The sequence below is a fragment of the Chelonoidis abingdonii genome, chromosome 2 (genome assembly GCF_003597395.2).
Source record: "Chelonoidis abingdonii isolate Lonesome George chromosome 2, CheloAbing_2.0, whole genome shotgun sequence".
Taxonomy (NCBI): Eukaryota; Metazoa; Chordata; order Testudines; family Testudinidae; genus Chelonoidis; species Chelonoidis abingdonii.
The window spans coordinates 295,030,161-295,050,220 of NC_133770.1; positions in this window are offsets into that span (position 1 = coordinate 295,030,161).

Here is a 20,060-nt window from a genome sequence, read left to right on the forward strand (position 1 = left end):
TGGGTGGGAAAATTAGCTATATTTATAAGGCAATTTTGGACAGCATCAAAAATAGCCAATGAAATTATGAAAGGCATCACTTGAGGAATCGGAAAGGGTAACAGTCCTTTCTTTTATATGGCTTAAATGTGAAGTCAATGGCTCTGAAATCTGTTAAATAAAAAACAGAGAGAGCTCACAGGAAACCAACAAAAGTAATTAGGGAGCTGGAATGATTAACATCTGCAGCTAAGTAATGACTAAGATGTAAATACCATAAATGCCAAAGGAGGTAACTCCTAGATTCTGTGATCACCTAGTCTGACCTCCTCCATACACAGGCCATAGAACTTCCCCAAAAGAATATTTCAGAAATAATCTCAATAATGCTGTGTATCGTGGTAATACCACGTCCCTGCTCCTATTTGATAATTCCCTGCTTATGCATCCAACAATCACATTAGCTCTCTTAGCCACTGGGAGCTCGTGTTCAGTTGGTTATCTACCATGCCCCTAGATCTCTTTCAGAGTCATTGCTTTCCAGTACACAATTTCTCACTGTCATGGGGACTGCCCCTGGTGGCTGATGAGACCCTGCAAGCACATTTCTCTCAGCACCCTCTATTGGGGTCAAAATAACTCACTCATTTCCAGAGTCAATAAACAATAAATCCCTTTTCCTGGGGTCTAGTTTATTAGTTCATACAGCTTCCTCAACAGAAGTCCCCTGAACAGTCAGGGATCTCAACCCTCCCTCTTGGGACTCTGAGGGTTTTAGTGCTGGTCCATGTATTCTCTCCTCAGGTTTGGGAACCTTCCCAGCCCTCCTCTTTGGGGCTGAGGTTCTCTCTTGGGCTTCTTCTCCTTAGCCCAGGAGGCTCAGAGCTCCCCTTGCTGGGCTTGCTCAACACTTATGTCAAGTGGCAGAATATATACTGCCCTCTTTCCCAGGGCTGGCTCTGGTTGAATGGGAGAGAGAGGAGCCTCACCCTGCCCTCTTTAAAAGGCTCCCCCTTTTCTGTAAAGGAATGGGAGCACAGGTTTTCCCCAAACACAGTGTATTCTCCTGGCACCACTTCCTCTCACCCCATATCTGACATTTCTCATTTTCCTAGACCCTTAGGTAACACACCACAAGGCAAGGGTGGAATGACCTCTTTGTCCTAGCACCCTTAAAGGGAGAGGCCACCCCTCAAAAGTGTGCCCTACAGTCTTTTTTCTAAGTGTATGAACTTTCTCCCTCACATCCCTCTTTTTCCCACAGATTTATTACCGTGCATTTTTCCAAGTTGACTCTCGTGTTGATATTTTCTGCATCTGCTTCTAGTCTCACTCCATTCCTTCGTATTATTTTCCTGTCCTCACTGGAGTTTGCAGATCCTCCCCAGTTAGTATCTGAAGTGTACTTTAATGATACTTTGACCCTTCTTCTAGATCATTAAAGGAGATGTTAAACAAAATTTTAACTAAGGCTGATCCCCGCAATATCCGCACCAAACACATTCTCCAAGCCCAGCACATGATCATATTTCAATAACTGTGAGATTGTTCATATCCAGTCCACCTGGAATTGAACCCCACAATCAGCCACACAGGTAGGTCCATGGATTTAAGCACATGCTTACGTGCTCAGCAGAATTGTGGCTTAATTCTCTGAAAACCCATTATGTTTCTGGTTTCATTATCCTCATATGTTTTTAAGGATTCTTCTCTTAATACTGGCTTCATCATTTTACTAGGGATTGAATTTAGACTTATTGTGTTAATTGCCAGGATCACTCATCTTTCTTTTTTTGAATACTAGTATGACCTTTGCTTTTATCCATAATTCTGGTATCTCCATAATTTTCCATGACATTTGAAAAATAGTTTTCAATGGTGCTAAAAGTTTGCTATCTATTTTCCTTAGTTCTCTAGGATACGTATTGTACTAGATAGACCTGAAAAATGGGGGACTGTATCCTGAAAAAAAGGATTTAGGGGTCATAAATGGACAAGGAACTCAATATGAGCTCCCACTGTGATGCTGTGGCAAAAGGAGTGAATGAATTGCTTGGCTGTGTAAACAGAAGAAGTAATTATTAGGAATAGGAAGGTGATTTTAATTCTATATATGGCATTGGTGAGACCTGTACTGGAATACTGTGTATCTACACTGTAAAAAGGATGTTGGAAAATTGGAGATGGTGCAAAAAGGAACTGAAGGCTGGAGAAAATGCCTGTCAGTGAGAGATTTAAGGAGCACAGAGAAGACTGAGAGGTGATTAGATTGCAGTGTAGGAAAAGTCCCTTCCTGGGGAGAAAATATCAGGTACTAAAGGGATCTTTAATCTAGCAGAGAAGGCCATAAGAAGTAGCAATGGCTGGAAGCGTAAGCCAGACACATTCAAAAGAAATTAGGCACACATTTTTAATGGTGAAGGTCATTAATCACTGGAACAAACCACCAAGAGGAGTGATGAATTCTCCATCTCTTGATGGCTTCAGATCTTTCTGGAAGACATGCTGGAGCCAAACTCAAGTTGTTGGGCTCAATACAGGGTAGCTGGATGAAATTCTATGGCCTGTGATACAGAGGAGCTCAGACTACCCTATATAATCATAACTGTCCCTTCTGGCCTTAACCTCTATGAATTTATGGGTTTCCTGGCCTGCACTGTTTATATATGTTTTATTTCCCCACATAGTCCCTTACCAACTCTTTAGAATAAACCTCTTGTCTTCTAATTAGGTCTCAATTTAATTTCTTGGAGCCAGATCCTCCTCTGGTGTAAACGGACTTTATGGAGCTATTCCAATTTGCACCAGCAAGTATCTGGCCCTTCAGGTTTCCTGTTTGAGGTTTTTTAAACTCCATTGTTTAAACCAACTTTGAGATGCCTGTGACTCAAAATGCATTTGACCTTCCCCATTTTTGAGTATCGCAAATGGTGGCACAGAAATTATGTATCCACATTCTCCTCCAGTTCTGCTGGTCTATGGCAGATGCACAGTGTCATTTCTCCTTTGTTTCTCATTTCTCCTCCCAAAACATTTTACCAACATACTCTTCATTATAGACTTGTAGCTCACTGGCATTTTAAATACATCTGATGCATAGCATGATCCCTCCACCTCTTCTGCCATTTCTATCTTTCCCATATAGATTGCACCTATCTATACAATGACATTCCAGTTATGAGACTCATCCCACTAGGCTGTAGCAATGTCCTCTAGATCATAATCTTCATCATTTAGCAACACTTCTCACTTTTCTTTCTATCTTCTCGTGTGCCTTGCATTTAAGTGCAAACCCTTCAGTTCGCTTCTTATTCTTTTACTTTGGTTGCAAAAAAAACTCTATCCCCTGCTTTATTTTATATGTTGAAGTACATGCTGCATTATCTGATGCCACGTCTAGACTACCCGCCGTATCGGTGGGTTAAAATCGATTGCTCGGGGATCGATATATCGCGTCTCATCTAGATGCGATATATCGATCCCTGAGCGCGCTTATATCGATTCCGGAACTCCACCAACCCCAACAGAGTTCCGGAATCGACATGGCGAGCCGCGGACATCGATCCCGCGCGGTGAGGACGGGTGAGTAAATCGATTTTAGATATTCGACTTCAGCTACATTATTCACGTAGCTGAAGTTGCGTATCTAAAATCGATTTCCCCCCGTAGTGTAGACCAGCCCAGAGTTAAGACAACACTCCTTTTGCTCCCTCTTCCCAATATAGTTTAAAGCCTGTTGAATCAATTAGTCCTTACACTTTCAAACACAGGAGTTTGGTATCACTTCTGTTCTAATAGAAACCATGTTTGAGGTTGGGAAGGAATTTTCCCCCATGTCAGATCAGAGACCCCGGGATGGAAGGGGAGTTCACCTTCCTCTGCAGCACAGGGGACTTGCAGGTTTAAATCAGTATAAATGCTGGATTCTCTGTAATTTGAAGTCTTTAAATGATAATTTGAAGACATCAGTAACTCAGCGAGATGTTAGGGGTCTATTACAGGAGTGAGTGGGTGAGGTTCTGTGTCCTGTGATGCGCAGGAGGTCAGACTAGACAATCATGATGGTCCCATCTGGCCTTAAGGTCTATGAATCTATGATCACAGACTCTCTTTGGAAACTGCCTCAAATTAACCTTCTAATACCTTTGCAGACTATCTTTTGTTGCTAAATGGTTTTGATTTAGTGTTCAGCCACTAAACCACTAATGAAGATGTTAAAGAAGGCCTTGCCTATTTCTGATCGCTGAGCAGAGCGGAGGTCAGGAGTTCTCTTCTTGACTCCTACTGACTGACTGTATGAGGTTGGCCAACGTACATAAACTAACAAGGCATGCCTAAAGAAAGGCATCTAAAAATAGCTTCATTTCCTAGGAGTTCCTTCATTTCCACTGCTCCCATTCTTATCAACAAGTGGAGTAACTCCACGGGAGTGTTCTGACAGTCATTTAATAGATAGGGCCGCTATGATAATCCAATATGACCACCTACATAGCATGGGCCAGAAAATCTCACCCAGTGATTCCTGCCCATCTGTTTTTGAAAGATTTCCAATCTTGATTTAATGATTTGGAATGAGGGAGGACTTACTGCATTCCAAATAGTCACCCAAAACTCAAATTGAAATCTGCCCACTCCCCAATCCAGGCTTTGAAAACCAATGGAGAACTGTTATCCCCAGTTATTTTTCATTGTCCTATGTCACTGAATTCCGGGTGCTGGATGAAGGGCCTAAAGGAAAGATTGTTGCCATTTTGTTTGTAATCCCAAGGAAGCTGGAAGCACCAGAAAGCTTGTTCTCATAAGATTTCCATCTTAGTTAATCACATCCAAAAGATTCAAGTTGTTTCAGTAAAGCACCTGAATATTGGAGAACTTACCCAAGCTGAACTTTAAGAACATAAGAATGACCATCCAGAGTCAGACCAATGGTCCAACTAGCCAAGTATATTGTCTCTGACAGTGGCCAGTGCCAGATACTTCAGAGGAAATTAACAGAAAAAGGCAATTTATCGACTGACCCATCCGCTCTTGTCCATTCGCAGTTTCTGGCAGTCAAATGCAAAGGGACACCAGAGCATGGGGTTGCTCCCCTGATCATCTTGCCTAATAGCATTGATGGACCTATCCTCCATGAACTTATCTACTTCTTTTTTTAACCCATTTATAGTTTTCATCTTCACAACATCCCCTGGCAACGAGTTCTACAGATTGACTGTGCATTCATTATTTTAAACCTGCTGCCTATCAATGTCATTGGTGACCTCTGGTTTTTGTGTTATGGGATGGGGTAAATAACACTTCCTTATTCACTTTCTTCACACTATTCATGATTTTATAGACTGCTATCATATCCACCTTTAGTCGTCCCTTTTCTAAGCTAAACAATCCCAATTTTTTTAGTCTCTCCTCATAGGGAAGCTCTTCCATATCCCTAATCGTTTTTTGTTGCCCTTCTCTGTACTTTTTCCAATTCTAATATATCTCTTGTGAGATGGAGTGACCAGAACTGCATGCAGTATTCAAGGTGAGGGTTTACCATGAATTTATTTTCTGTCACGTTATCTATCCCTTTCCTAATGGTTCCTAACATTCTGTTACCTTTTTTGACTGCTGCTGCATATTGAGTGAATGTTTCCAGAGAACTATCCACAGTGACTCCAGGATCTCTATCTTGAATGGTAACATGTTGTATGTATATTTGGGATTGTGTTTCCCAATGTGCATTACTTTGTGTTTATAAACACTGATTTTCATCTGCCATTTTGTTGCCCAGTCACTCAGTTTTGTGAGATCCCTTTGTGACTCTTTGCTGTCAACTTTGGACTTAACTGCCTTGCGTAATTTTGTATCATCTGCAAACTTTGTCACCTCATGGATTACTGCGATTTTCTGGTCATTCATGAACATGTTGAGCAGCACTAGTCCCAGTACAGATCCTTGGAGGACTCTGCTATTTACCTCTCTCCATTGTGAAAACTGACCATGTATTCCTACCCTTTGTTTCCTACCTTTTAACTAGTTAGTGATCTGTGCTGGGACTTTCCCTCTTACCCCATTACTGCTTAGTTTGCTTAAGAGCCTTTGGTGAGGGACCTTGTCAAAGGCTTTCTGAAAATCTAAATACACTATATCAACTGGATCATCCTTGTCCACATATTTGTTGACACTCTCAAATAATTCTAATGGATTGATATATCTTGATTTCCCTGTACAAAAGCCATGTTGAATTTTCCCCAACATATGTGTCTGGTAATTCTTTTCTTTAAAACAGTTTCAACCAATTTGCCTGGTAATGAAGTTAGGCTTTCTGGCCTGTAATCACCAGGATCGCTTCTGGAGGCTTTGTTAAAAATCAGCATGATATTAGTGATTACCCAGTCATCTGGTACAGAGCCTGATTTAAACAATAGGTTACATTTCATATGTTAATTCCTTACGAAATTTTGGATGAATACCATCTAATCCTGCTGACTTTTTATAGTTTAATTTATCAATTTGTTCCAAAATCCCTCTAATGACACTTCAACCTGGGAGAATTCCTCAGCTTTGTCATCTAAAAAGAATGGCTCCGGTGTGGAAATCTCTCTCATAACCTCTGCAGTGGAGACTGATGCAGAATTCATTTAGCTTCTGTGCAATAGCCTTGTCTTCCTTGAGTGCTCCTTTAGCAACCTCATCATCCAGTGGCCCCACTGATTGTTTGGCAGGCTTCCTGCTTCTGGGATACTCACAGAAAAATTGGTGTTAGTTTGTGTTTGCCAGTTTCTCTTCAAATTCTTTTTTGGCTTTTAAAAGGATTGAAAATTCACCCATTGTCATTTCAGCTAATTCCAGTATTACCCAAGTTATTCCTTCCTCTGGGCTACCCGGCATGAACTGTCTTTTCCACTTGTCTTATGCTGAGGGCAGTGACTTTCATTAGTGTGTGTGCTTCCAGTGCTCAGCCCAGTGTCCGCATTTAATTATATTCTCAGCAGCAGGAACCCAGGCTGTATTTCTGTGTGAGGTGACTTTAATCCAGAGAAGCTAGACCTGCTCCAGAATTAATGGGGGCTTGAAGGTACCGGAGTTCCTGATAAAAATACATTACTACAATGGTGCCTACAGGTCCTAACCAAGATCAGGGACCCACTGGGCATAACCATTTCATGGGGGATTGAGGAACAGAAATATTAAGTGACTTGCTCAGTGTCAAAAAAGAAATCAATGATGCAGACAGGAATTGAACCAAGGGCTGCCAGATACTTGTCACCTCACCACTGCGCCCTAATCACAAGACCATCCTCCTTCTCGTTAAGAAGTTGTTAAGCACATTAATAAGTTATTAACCCCCTTGCAGCTTGCGGTTTACTTGCAGGTTAATGTGGGATAATAGGGCTTTTTGTCCTTCCAATACACTTCTCCTGACATTAACAGATTCCCATAAAACTAGTTCATTTATTACCATTTCAAGCTCACTGGAAGAGATAAATAGGACATTAAACATGTTCAGTGGTTTAAATTGGCAAAATCCCATCTGTTCTAATCCTTCCCCTAGAAATGCAGGAGTCTACAATCCATCAGCCCCATGGCTCTGGGCCAGGAAGCAGCACTGCTGATGCTGTTCTTTTCTAGTGCCACCCTTGTGCAGAATACAGAGATGGCCACTGCAGGTGATGTGTATTTTACCCAGAGCTGGAAAAGTCAAAGGGTATTTTTCAGTCTCTCATCTCTATTTTCTGTTTGCAGTGGTGGCATTGCTGTGTTCGTCCCATGATATGAGCGAGCCAAAGGGGGGCGGGAGGGGAAAGGTGATATCTTTTATGTGACAAATAAGAGACTAACTGTTGACTCCACAGAGCTCCTCCTCGGGTCTGTGATGTTCTGGGGATCACTCACTCTGACCAGTAAGGAGTCTCTCATCACCTGTCTTATAACTTGAGGCCTTAATACTGTGCTGCTATGGCTCAGAGCCTGGACACCAGTAGCCATCCCACGAGCATAAAAGTCTCACCCTGGCTTCCACCAGCCTAGTTACTCCTAGTGCTCCCAGCAGGTGGCAGCAGCCATTCTGGTCCATGTCTCTCTAAACCTGTCTGGCCTGAGTTCTTTACAACCAGACACTCAGACTTCTCCCCTCCACAGAGTTTGCACAGCAGAGAGCTGCTTAGGATAAAAATAAACAATAGAAAAATCACAGGCTTAAAGATGAAACAACCAGGGAAGCCAGCACATATCAGTGACACAGATAATAAACAAAGGCACAACTGCAAGCTTTACATGTCTATATTAGATTAATCCCGCTTTCTAATAGAAGTTACCTATCGCTAAAGCTGCGAGTTGGTCACGGTCATGACCTTTGTGACTTCTGCAGCCACTCCCAGCAGCAGCAGGAGTTTGGGTGGAGGAGATCAGGGCTAGGGGTTCCTGGGTTCCCAGCCAAAGGGAGCTGCAGAGGCCTCATGCAGCACTGCCTGGCCACACCTCTGCTTAGGGAGGAAGATGTTGCCACTTCCAGGGAGGCACAGAGCCAGGTTGGGAGCCTGCCAGCCATGCCAACCCCCTGTGTCCCAGCACCAACAGGGATCCCAGGCCACGCGCTGCTCCCCACCCCCTCCCCCACATCACCAGCGGGGGTCCCACCCCCCATCACCCTTGGTACCCCCCCAGGCCACCCCTCCGAGCACCTGCAGCACCCCTGGGACGCTCCTCCCTCCACAAGATTTAGTCAGTGGTATGTAGTACACGCCATGGACAGGTCATGGGCCATGAATTTTTATTTACCTTCTGTGACCTGTCCATGATTTTTACTAAAAATACCTGTGACTAAAACGTAGCCTTGCCTATCACCTTTGACCAGTTTCTCAGCATGCCCCCTGACATAGAGGTGATCCAATGTTTCATTTGCAGCCCATCTAGATGCTGGCCCTCAGTTTCAAGCCTCCTTTTTGAGGGTTATTTTGTTTTCTTTTCTCCTGGCATGGTGACTAGGGGTTATTTAGGGAAGGGAGATTCTAGCCAGGATGTCTTAATGTTTTCCCATTAAACCTAATGGCCCATCCTTTGTCTTTTCCTGGGTTCTACAGTGGCAGGTGCTTGAAGCTAATCTTGTCTGACTGTGGAGGCAACCCTCCTTGCCTGGCTGACCACCTCCCTGTTATGAGATGGAACCGAATCTTGCAGCCCAAATTAGGAGCATATTTTATTTTTAAGCTTTCTGTGGTTCTGAAATTGCAAGACTATTACGTATAAAACATTCTATTCCTAAAGGAGTGGCTAGATGTGATGTTGCAAGATTTGTTCTGCTGACTGGGTCGCCTTTGGCCTTGTGGCTATCTGCCCTCCGGCTTGACCTTTGAGGTTAACCACAGTTTTCATCAATATTCCCAAGATCTCACACCAGGTCAATGGCCCTGGTACAGACCCAATAGTGCTTCTAGCCCCTTGTGTCTGGGTCTTCCCGCTAGTCTTCCCAGTGAAGCTGTAGGAGAATCCAGTCCCTCCCTCTACCCTGGGTTCCAGCCCAGGGATCCTTGTAGCAAGTGGTTCAGTTCTGTCTGGTTAGAACTCTTGCTTCTTCTCTGGACTACTTCCTATGTTGGCCAATCATTTCCTCGGGGGGCTTGAATTCTCAGCAGGGAGGGGAGATACCCCAGGGTCAAGCCCCAAATTCCAGTCCTCAAGGCAACAAAGGAAAAAGAACATTAACAGAAATAAAGGGCAGTATCAGCTTCTCTATCCTAGCAGGATCCTCCAGTTATCTGTCCTACTGCTTTGTGTTCACAGGTAGCCTAGATCTCTGCAGTGCTCCTCTCTGGGAGAGGAGGAGGAGAAGCATGACCACCTCTCCAAGCTGAGGACTTTGGAACTGAGCTGCTCCCTTTATCGAATTGAGCTGCTCCTCCAAAACTGGGCTGCCTGAACCCAAAGCTGCTATTTAATCCCTTCTTGTCTGGTGCAGGGTTTGTGCACCCCCTCCCAAGGAGGTGGTGTTATAAGCGGTACAAGCAAAAACACCTCTGGTTAAGATTGTCCAACACTTTCCATTATCAGACCCTGTGTTGGGTTGCTTATGACATTGCCAGACTGTAGCCAGGTAGGCTGAAATTTTCCATGCTGGTTGTCTGCCTCAGGCTAAATGTTTTTGGAAAGTGTAAACAAAAATAGTTCAGCCATTTCCAGGAAACAGCTTAGGGGGAAATCATTGTTTTGCCCTTGATAAAAAATAGGTTGTATGGTTGGTTGGTTGATTAATTTTTGAGAAGATCTAACTCCTCCATGCTTTGACAGAGGGTCTTGGAATTTGGATGTGGAGCCACTCTTGTGAAAGGGAAGTGCCTGTTGCTGTCCCGAAAAAAATGGCCCAAATTTGGCTCAATTATAAGGCTTTGAAAAAAAAATCTCAGTTTGCACATGCTCAGGAGAGACTTGTTAGAGTTTGGGAGACATATTTTCTGAAGATTCTGTCTGTACCGAGCATGCTCCAGCTCTCACAGCTCCTACCTGCCAGCTAGACTGTGCATGCACCAGTCTCCTGCAGCATCCCAAATCTACAGGGGCTGAGGAAGACTTTCTCTGCAATTACTGCTCCCAGCTGTCAGGGACTGCGTTGACATAGAGAACTGGAGCTGACTGCAGTGGGTCTGTCTCTCCTGTGCAACCTAAGGTTCTTGCTGCTGGTGACCAGGCAACATGAGAAGGAGGAGGAAGGAGCCTGACTCAAATTCGGAGAGGGTAAGAGGAAGAGCACAGTGACAGGGCAGGAGCCTGGACAGTTGAAGTAAGAGTGGAAGGGCAGAAGATGGTTGGAGACAGGGGCAAAAGAGGGGACATGGGCAGGAACGGGGCTGTAGAGGGTTAGGGACTCACCACCGTGGTGCCTCCTGCTGGTTGCTCCAGGAATTAGCTTAGTCCTTGGCAGGGCACCTGCTGTTGGCAGTGTCCCATCCATTCTCTGCTCCTTTGTTGTTGTCTGGATCCACATTGCTTCCCACTCGGTGGCATCCTCTTCAGGACATTGCCCTCCAGCAGTGCCCGCTGCTCCGGTCTCACCCCCCTCCAGGGGTCTCTGCACACCCTAAAGTCTAACCCCTAGTGTCAGGGATCTGGTGCAGTCAACTATCACCACATCCACAGGCTGGATGTCTGTGCAAGGGGAGGGACCCTGGCCCACCCTCTGCACTGGGTCCCAAACCAGAGACCCTTTGGTGGTGGCCTTCCTGCCCTCCTTCTCTCCCCTTGTGCGCCTCGCTCCCTGGGCCACTTCCCCTTTGGCCGCTTTGCACCAGTTAGGCCCTTCTCTCAAGGCCTGCACCCTGGCAGGTAGTGGGCTGGAGTTCCCTTCTATTCCCCTGAGCCGAGCCGAGCCTAGCCTGCCCTGCCCTGCCCTAGGCACTGGTCTCCTCACTCAGTAGACAGACCTCCCCCTCTGAAGGTCTGGGAGACACTCCCTGCTCTGCTCCTCGGCAGCCTTTATATAGGGCCTAGCCTAGCCCTGATTGGCTGGTTCTAATGTTGGCCCTGATTGGCTCTCAGTAAGCCCTTTTCTTATTGGCTGCCAGCCTGTGCAACTGCTCTGGCCTACTCTAGCCCCCTCTCACATGGGGGTGGGGCAGCCACCCCACCACAGGGGCCAGGAACAAATGCCATGGGGCAAGAGGATGGCCAGGAGAGTCTATACCCACTAGGGAATACTCCTCTCCAGAACATGGAATTGAACCCATTATTCCTGAGTCTTTGCTTTCCTTGGCTGTTATCAGACAGCTGTGAAACCCATTGGCAATGTATGTCTCTGTCCCCCTTCTAGGGGCAGATGCACATAGAAGATAACAGCCTTCTATTGCCATCAGCTTCTCTTTTCATTCAAGCAGTAGCAGACTGTGCTAGGGATATAAAGACCCAGCCCTGCTGGGGATGCATGTGGTGGATCAATATGGTGCCACAGGATGGAATTTTTGTTTTATCAATTTTTTAGTTGTTAAGGAGCCAGAGGTTGCTTGGATGTAATTTCCTAAGTGTAAAAAAATGCCAGGATTGCAAAGTAAGCACTCGAAAACTGGGAAATTCCTGGATTAAGGTTGCCTGTACAACCTTACTCAGTGTGCATGCATTGTGGTATTGTCTTTAATTATATGATCCCATATTATTGATTCCATAAGACCCCTGCCATATTCATGCCCATATTGGCAGCAAGCCCTTCCCCTTCTGTTCTGACTCAGCTGGGCTTGCTGTTGCAGTGGGAGATGCAGCCAAGGCCTGTCCATTCCCTGCCCAGATACATAGGGAGTGGGAAGGGAGTAATGAGCTTACAGGGTCTGCTCTCCCTCTTGTCCCCCATGCATACAGACCCCGCCATGGCTGTGTGGGGCAAGTCACATGCTTGACCCTCACCTGCAAGCTCCTCAGGTTGGGGACTCTGTCTTTATCTCTGTTACGAAGCCCAATCCTATTATCACCCTCTCCGGTATTCGGGTACCCCTGCTTCCTAGGCACTTTGTGAGTGATCAGCTCCATTACCTGAAAACAGTGGTTCTCAGCCTATTTACCTTTGTGGGCCACATCCACACAATATATATACCAGCTGTATGGGCCTTAGGATGTCACATGGGCCGCAGCTGTGTGCTGATTGGGCCACAAGTGGCTTATGGGCCGTGGCTTGAGATCCACTGCTTTAAACTGTCATTTCATACTGTGCCTCTTAATGAAAGTCCAGTGGTGCTCCTATCTTTGCAGTGGGCACACTGCTACATCATATTTCACTAGGAGGGTGGTGAAGCACTGGAATGAGTTCCCTAGGGAGGTGGTGGAATCTCCTTCCTTAGAGGTTTTTAAGGTCAAGCTTGACAAAGCCTTGGCTGGGATGATTTAGTTGGGATTAGTCCTGCTTTGAGCAGCGGGTTGGACTAGATGTCCTCCTGAGGTCTCTTCCAAACCTGATATTCTATGATTCCAAGGGGCACAACACACTAACCCATATAACCCCAGGCGGTGCTATTCCAGCCAGTGTCGATTCAGTGTTGTTGATTTGCTCCACCATTCCTGCTGCACTCCATCCCACAGGAAACAAAACGCTGTAAAGCCAGGACTGGGAATGATGTCATCTCTCATAAAATACAGAACCGCTACTTCAGCCAGAGTGCATCTGAAGTGAAAATATTGGCCTTCCTGGATAGACAGTATATTTTCTTTCCCCCCAATTGCTACAAGCAAACTCACTGAGATAATGACCCTGGCCTTGGATAGCCACATTATTCACTCTGAACGGTAGCAAGTGATGCCATTTCAGGGTGCTATCTGAACTGCTCTGGTGCCCTAAATTACCTAGCAAACATAGATGGATGGCCAAACGTTCTTCAGTGTAAATTGATTCTCGGAGGTTTTAGTGCGTGTGTGTGTTTATTTTCCCTCCCTAGTGATCATTGAAAAACACTTTTCCATAATAGCACAATTCACTAGCTGCCCGATAGGAAACAAAGATGTATATCTAATAAGAGATTAATGCAGTGCAAAGTGAAAAGCTTTCTAATTTATGCCGGCCAGGCTGGCAAAAGCATTTGGGGATATAACAGAGTCACTCCTTCATTCCCTGCATGCCATGTATGGGAGGGTGCCTCTCCCATACTGACTCCCACCACATATTGGTGATATCTCGTGATTTATCTAGTTAACACACAGAGAGAGCTCCATTGTGTCTTTGCCACAGCAAGTGGCAGTGGCTAGGTACGCTGCCCCAGGACCAGAACTGGAAGTACACGATGATTCACAGTGGAGTCTTGTTCCAAGGCGGAAGTAACCTATGCCAGCTCTGTGCCTGATGCAGATCAGTTCCCCTGGCACATAGGCTCCCTTGTGTCACCCTGCTTGCCGACCTCTATAGAGTGCAGGAATAGTTGTTCCATGCAGGACTCACAAATGGGCTGGTCGGTAGTACTTAACTCTTCACTGACTGACTGTAGGAAATCAGGTGCTCTGAAGTCTTAACTCACAGTCGGCTTGATCCTACAGGAGCAGGGGTGGGATGTTGAACATACACGTTCAGCATTAAAACTGAGGAACAGACTACGGGACCTTGAGCCGGCAGTAACGAACACTGCTGAGTAGCCACCAAGTATCCCTGCCTCAAAGTGAAGTGTCATGGAGTGTATGGCCTCTTAAGGCAGGCCTCCAGTCCCATATTACTCTGGCCTGACTAGCACTTATAGTCTGAAAGGACACGTAGGAGCTGTACGTTACCATAAGGCATGCTGGGAAAGAAGACAGACAATATAAACCACCATATCCAAGAGGAAAATGGTGGCAGTGCTCATAGTCCTGTCATAGCAGGTAAGAGGCCCACTAGAAAAAAGTGAATTCTCAGGGATAAACTTGTAAATAATATCCCTGGTGGCAGGATCAGGGCCACACCTGGGGCCATGTCACATCCGACACACCCTTTCGTCACTCTTGCCCTATCCCTTTCTACCTTGTGTGCTTGGGAGTAAGACTGTGGGCAAGGAGAGGGGGCCTAAGATGTGGAGCATTATGCCTACTCTGAGCCCATGAGTAACCTGCACTCATGTTTGCGCTGGGACACAAAACACTCTTGCCATTTGCAGCTCTCACTAGAGGGATTTGCAGGATCTGTCTATTGGTTTATCTGTTGATCACTTCTCTAACACCACTGCATCTGAGAATCTCCAGAGAACCTACCACACGGAGGTACCCCAATGTTGTGACTCTGAAGTGCTGATGATGATTTAACAAGGGGTTCCCCCCCTAACATCTCCCCACCCTTCATCCTGGGATATAACCCACACTGCGGAGTGATGCAGAGGCTTTCAGAGGGGAGAGGGATAGCTGCAACTCTGTCCATTCATTTTCCCTTTTAAAAAAGGCAACCAAACTTAGCAAACATTGACATGTGGGACACCTGGTGTAAGGAGGTTGTATTTTCTCTCTCTCCAGGTGCTTGTATGCTCCTCCTCAACACTATAGCATCTACACCTAAAAAAAAAAAAAGATGTATCCTCACAACCTTGGGACGTATCATCGTTTAATCCCCACTTTACAGCTAGGGAATGGAGGCAGTGATTTCCCTGCACTCCTCCCAGGGGGGATGTACACCCGCGAATTTCCCGAACACCCCCCCAGTTTGTGAGCTAGTTACATCTAAGTAGTGACTGTTTGGAAATTCTGTTTAAACTGAAACATTAATACACACTTTAAAGTTATAGGAGTGTATGATAAAATATGTGAGTTCTGAAAAAGTAATAGATTTAAAGTATGAACATAGACTAGCTTCCTTCGCTTCCTTGATACAGCTGTTGTTTTTATGATGTCAGTGCATTCTTTCGGTGATGTGCCACCTAATAATTTCAAAAGAGGATTTTGTAAGCAAAGCTCTAAAATGAGCCTCGCCTGACAGCTGTGATGAGCCTGGGGCTGTGCGAAAGGCTCAGGGCCAGATTATATTACATTCAAACCTACTACCTAGAGTATCCAGCAAACAGCGTCTGTGTTGTCCAAGTGATAGTTTGGCTGGGTTGGTACAAAACTTGAATGTGGGGGGAATGGGGGATGAAATGTTGTTTTATTGTGAGGTGAGTCAAATGGGCAGTAGAACTGTACTTAACCTGTTGATGATTGAAGGCCTCATAGAGAGAGGTGGGGCCTGTCCCTCTCCACTGTTTAAAGAACAGAATCTGATTAGGCTCCAAGAGAGATCTTTATTCTGTTAAGTGGCCACTGCAGCTGAAATCAATGACATTCAGGTCTAAGTGCCTAGCCTGTTGTGGCGCACAGTGGTCCGTGGTACAGTGTTTTGTTGTAAAGACAGTCCAGACTGCGACTACAGCAAGGCTGAGGTTCCCGCCTGAGAGCCTCACTGAATGCACTGAGAGCTGGTGGAACCCAAGACACGCAACTCGCAGAGGTCACAGTAGTAGTTGTGCAGCCAAAGTGACTGCGCAGGGCCATTGCAACAGAGTGGTGGAAGTGAACGGATGCAACAACGAACAGATGTGGCCAGGCGAACTTGAGCAGCTGGAGAACAGCATGTCTTTCTTGCCTGACCTGGAGGCAGCTCACATGGAAGCACTCTGACTCGAATCTCCACTGACCAAGCACCTACTCGTGATGGAGTGCGTGGAGGGTAAAAGTGAGGCACATTAAAGTAAACATTGTATTGGACTAATTTCTAGTTTACTTTGCTCCAGAATGCTAGATTGTGACTGGGAATGGAACTAATAATGTTTCCTAGTAGGCTCAATGATTTGAAAATGCATTATTTGCCAGGTGTATGTTCTCACTTCACATTGTTGTTATCTTGAGAGTCATTAGTTGGGGAGTTTCTGTACTAACATTTTTATTATTAATTTACATGAGAATGGCATATTGGGTCAGACCAATGGTCATATAGCCCAGTATCCTGTCTTACAACAGTGGTCAAGGCCAGGTGCTTCAGAGGGAATGAACAGAACAGGTAATCTCACAGTGACCATCCCCTGTTGCCCATTCCCAGCTTCTGGCAAACAGCTAGGACACTCAGAGCATGGTATTGCATCCCTCCCCATCCTGGCTAATAGCCACAGATGGACCTTTCTCCAGGAATTTATCTAGTTCTTTTTATAATCCTGTATAGTTGTTGGTCTTCACAGCATCCCCTGGCAAAGAGTTCCCTGGGTTGACTTTATATTGTGTGAAGAAAACTTCCTTTCGATTTTAAAACTGCTGCCTATAATTTCATTGGGTGACTGCTGGTTCTTGGTTTATGTGAAAGATTAAATAAAAATTTCCTCATTCACCTTTCTTGCACTAGTCAAGATTTGTGACCTCTATCATATCCCCATTAGTCATCTCTTTTCTAAGCTGAAAATTCCCAGCATTTTAATATCACCCCTGTTTCATACCCCTTTATTATTAGTTGCCCATCTCTGTACCTTTTCCAATTCCAATATATATTTTTTAGGCTTGGGTGACCAGATCTGCACACACTATTCAAGGTGTACACATACCACGGATTTATATAGAGGCAATATGATATTTTCTGTCTTATCTATCCCTTTCTTAATGATTCCCAACATTGTTTGCTTTTGTGACTGCTGCTGCACATTGAGCGGATGTTTTCAGAGAACTATCCACAATGACTCCAAGATCTCTTTCTTGAGTGTTAACATCTAATTCAGATGCCATCATTTTGCATGTATAGTTGAGATTGCTTTCCAATGTGCATTACTTTGCATTTATCAACATTAAATTTCATCTGCCATTTTTGTTGCCCAGTCACCCAGTTTTATGAGATCCCTTTGTAATTCTTCACAATCTGCCTGGGACTTAACTATCTTGAATAGTTTTGTATCATCTTCAGATTTTGCCACCTCATTGTTTACCCACTTTTCCAGATCATTTATGAATATGTTGAACAGTAATAGTCCCAGTAGTGACCCCTCAGGGATACCACTATTTATCTCTCTCCATTCTGACAACTGATAATTTATTCCTACCCTTTGTTTCCCATCTTTTCACCAGTTACTGATCCATGAGAGGACTTTTCTCTTACTCCATGATGGCTTACTTTTCAAAAGTCAATTTAAATTAAATACTTTTTTTTTAAATGTATATTTTTTTTAGAAATCTAGACCTGTTATGTGTTTGGTGTAATTTGCATTATTCTTATGTTAAATTTGCATAATCCTAACAAAACATTTACTTTATTCATATCTCTTTTATTTATCTCATTGGTCCTGACACCCCCCCTGTAAATGCGAACACCCCCCCTAATTTCAATTCATGAGGAGACCATTGACGGAGGCACAGACAGACAGGCACAGATCCCTGCTTGGGGTCACTCAAGAAACCTGTGACAAAACCAGGAACTAGACTCAGATCCTTCAGGTCCCACTTCATCCCTTAACTACAACCGTGCTGTTCCTCATGGCAGTGAGGGACTTCATCAGACCAACCGCTCCTACCATTTGGTAACAGATTTGAACCCAGATCTCCAGTAAGCACGCTGTGTTGGCAGTTTGCCAGGAAACCAAAGATCTATGAACATAAATCTGCACAGTTAAAAAAAAAAGAAAAACCTGCATGCAAAGAATGGCACCATTTCCTGGTATGGCACTTGTAATTTCCAGCCATTCGGCCAGACTTCTCACTCTGCCGACTCACAGCAATTATCTCCTGCAGGAACTGTGAAATGCCCAGGCTGTTGGGGATTTAGTTCTGCTTTTCTATCTCAGTGGACTCTTCTCCCCATTTATTGTCTTTGTCTCCTTTTGATCCGTTCTAAAAATAATGAGGATGGGAATGAAAACACTGTGCGTCCTTTTGTTATCAGAATCAGAATCCCCTCTTATCTGAGCGTGCCACGGTCAGCCATGTGGCTGTGCACCCTGACAGGCATTGGAACAGCCTCGTGCATTTATCCGTAACCCTGGGCATCCAGCGAAATCCCCTGGCTCCTGTTTGAGTCAGATAAACAGCCTTGGCCTGTATTCATTTATTTTAAAGACGTGGCTTGTTGTTTGAGTGCACCAGCAGCTAAAGCTTCTAGTTCAGCTTTGTTCTTCTCACCCTGCAATTAGAGGAAGAGGGCAGCCATGCGGCAGGTTTTAAGACATCACAGGCTGCGTTTTGATGGTGTTTTGGATGTAGATAGCAGGAGCTAAAAGAAAGGCAGGAGAGGGAGAATGAGCTATGCTGTCTTTTTTAAAGGATCTAAATGTATTGCAAAGATCAGTGTAGCCTGTGTGCGCGCCACTGCTCTCTAGTGGATGAAATCAGAAGCGCTTCATTAGCCTGCCACTGCTAATGTCTGTTCTCTTCTCTCTGAGACCTGGCTCAGTTGTCATGAGTTGTAAGCCAAAGTCCATTAAAATCAGTGGAAAGATTCCCGTTGGCTTCAGTGGACTTTGCATCAGGCTCTTGGACTAAAATCTAGGTTCTTAGCCTACCTGATACCAACCTAATGGCACCCATGAAGTCATAAGTGTCCAGAGATTTGTCCCAGCTACTGCTACTTAACACTAACACTAATAATGGTTTGTCTTTGTCTAGCACCTACAGCTGCTCAGGAAACAGAATTTACATTCCACAGGAAATTCCCCCTTTTCAAAATTGGTTTTCATTTGGAATCAGAACAAAACGGTAAAACATTCTCTGGAACTAAAGTTTCAAAAAAAATGCATTTAGAGTCATTAAATCACGTTTTCACTATGTCAAAACATATTGTAATATTATATAATATGTGAAATATTATATGTCACTATAGTATATTAAAATGAATATTTAAAGTGGTATAAAAGCCAAAAGAGTTGAATCAAAATGAAGTCAGACCTAAACGTGTTCACTTGAGTGAAATGGAATATTCCACTATTATCATAACAAAAAGAGAAATTTGAAATGGTTCATTTTGACTTCTTCCCATGACAAATTTTGTCAAAAATCAACACGTTCCTACAAACTGCTTAGATTTTGATGAAACTGCTTTTTCTAATGGGAAGCTGTCCAGTGGAAAAATGTTCAAGCAGCTCTTCTAGTTGTTTTCATCCAAGACTCTTTCACAGCACTTCCCCGTGGGAGCTAATTAAAGGTGACCTCAGCTAAGACAGAGAGAAGTTAATAAGAACAACTAGGACTTTGTCTATGCTGCCCTGCAATTTGGCCCATATGGGCCTGAATAACAGTGTACACCGAAGTGCTGTGCTGTAACTCCCAGGGTGGATGCTGTGGCTGTGAACTAAGAGATTCCTAGTTTGCATTAATGGAGTCCTGTTTGAAGAGAACAACCTGAACATGGACTAGGAACCTTTTAGATGGCACCTGCAGCATCCACACAAGGGAGTTACTGTGCAGCACTTTGGTGCGCACTATTCTTCACACTTCGGTAGTCCAAACTGTGGGGCTGTGTAGACAAGTTTTAACTTTGCCAAGCTGGATTCCCAATTCTCCTTGTCCAGTCAGACTGAGGCTGGCAGCAATTTCAGAATAAGGAGTAATCTACATTACAGAGTTGGTTGACGTAAACTGCCTTAACTCTGTAAGCATCTACATTAAAATGTTGCTCCCACCCATGTAACACGCCCACTTAACTGACTTCATAACTCCACCTCCATGAGCTGCGT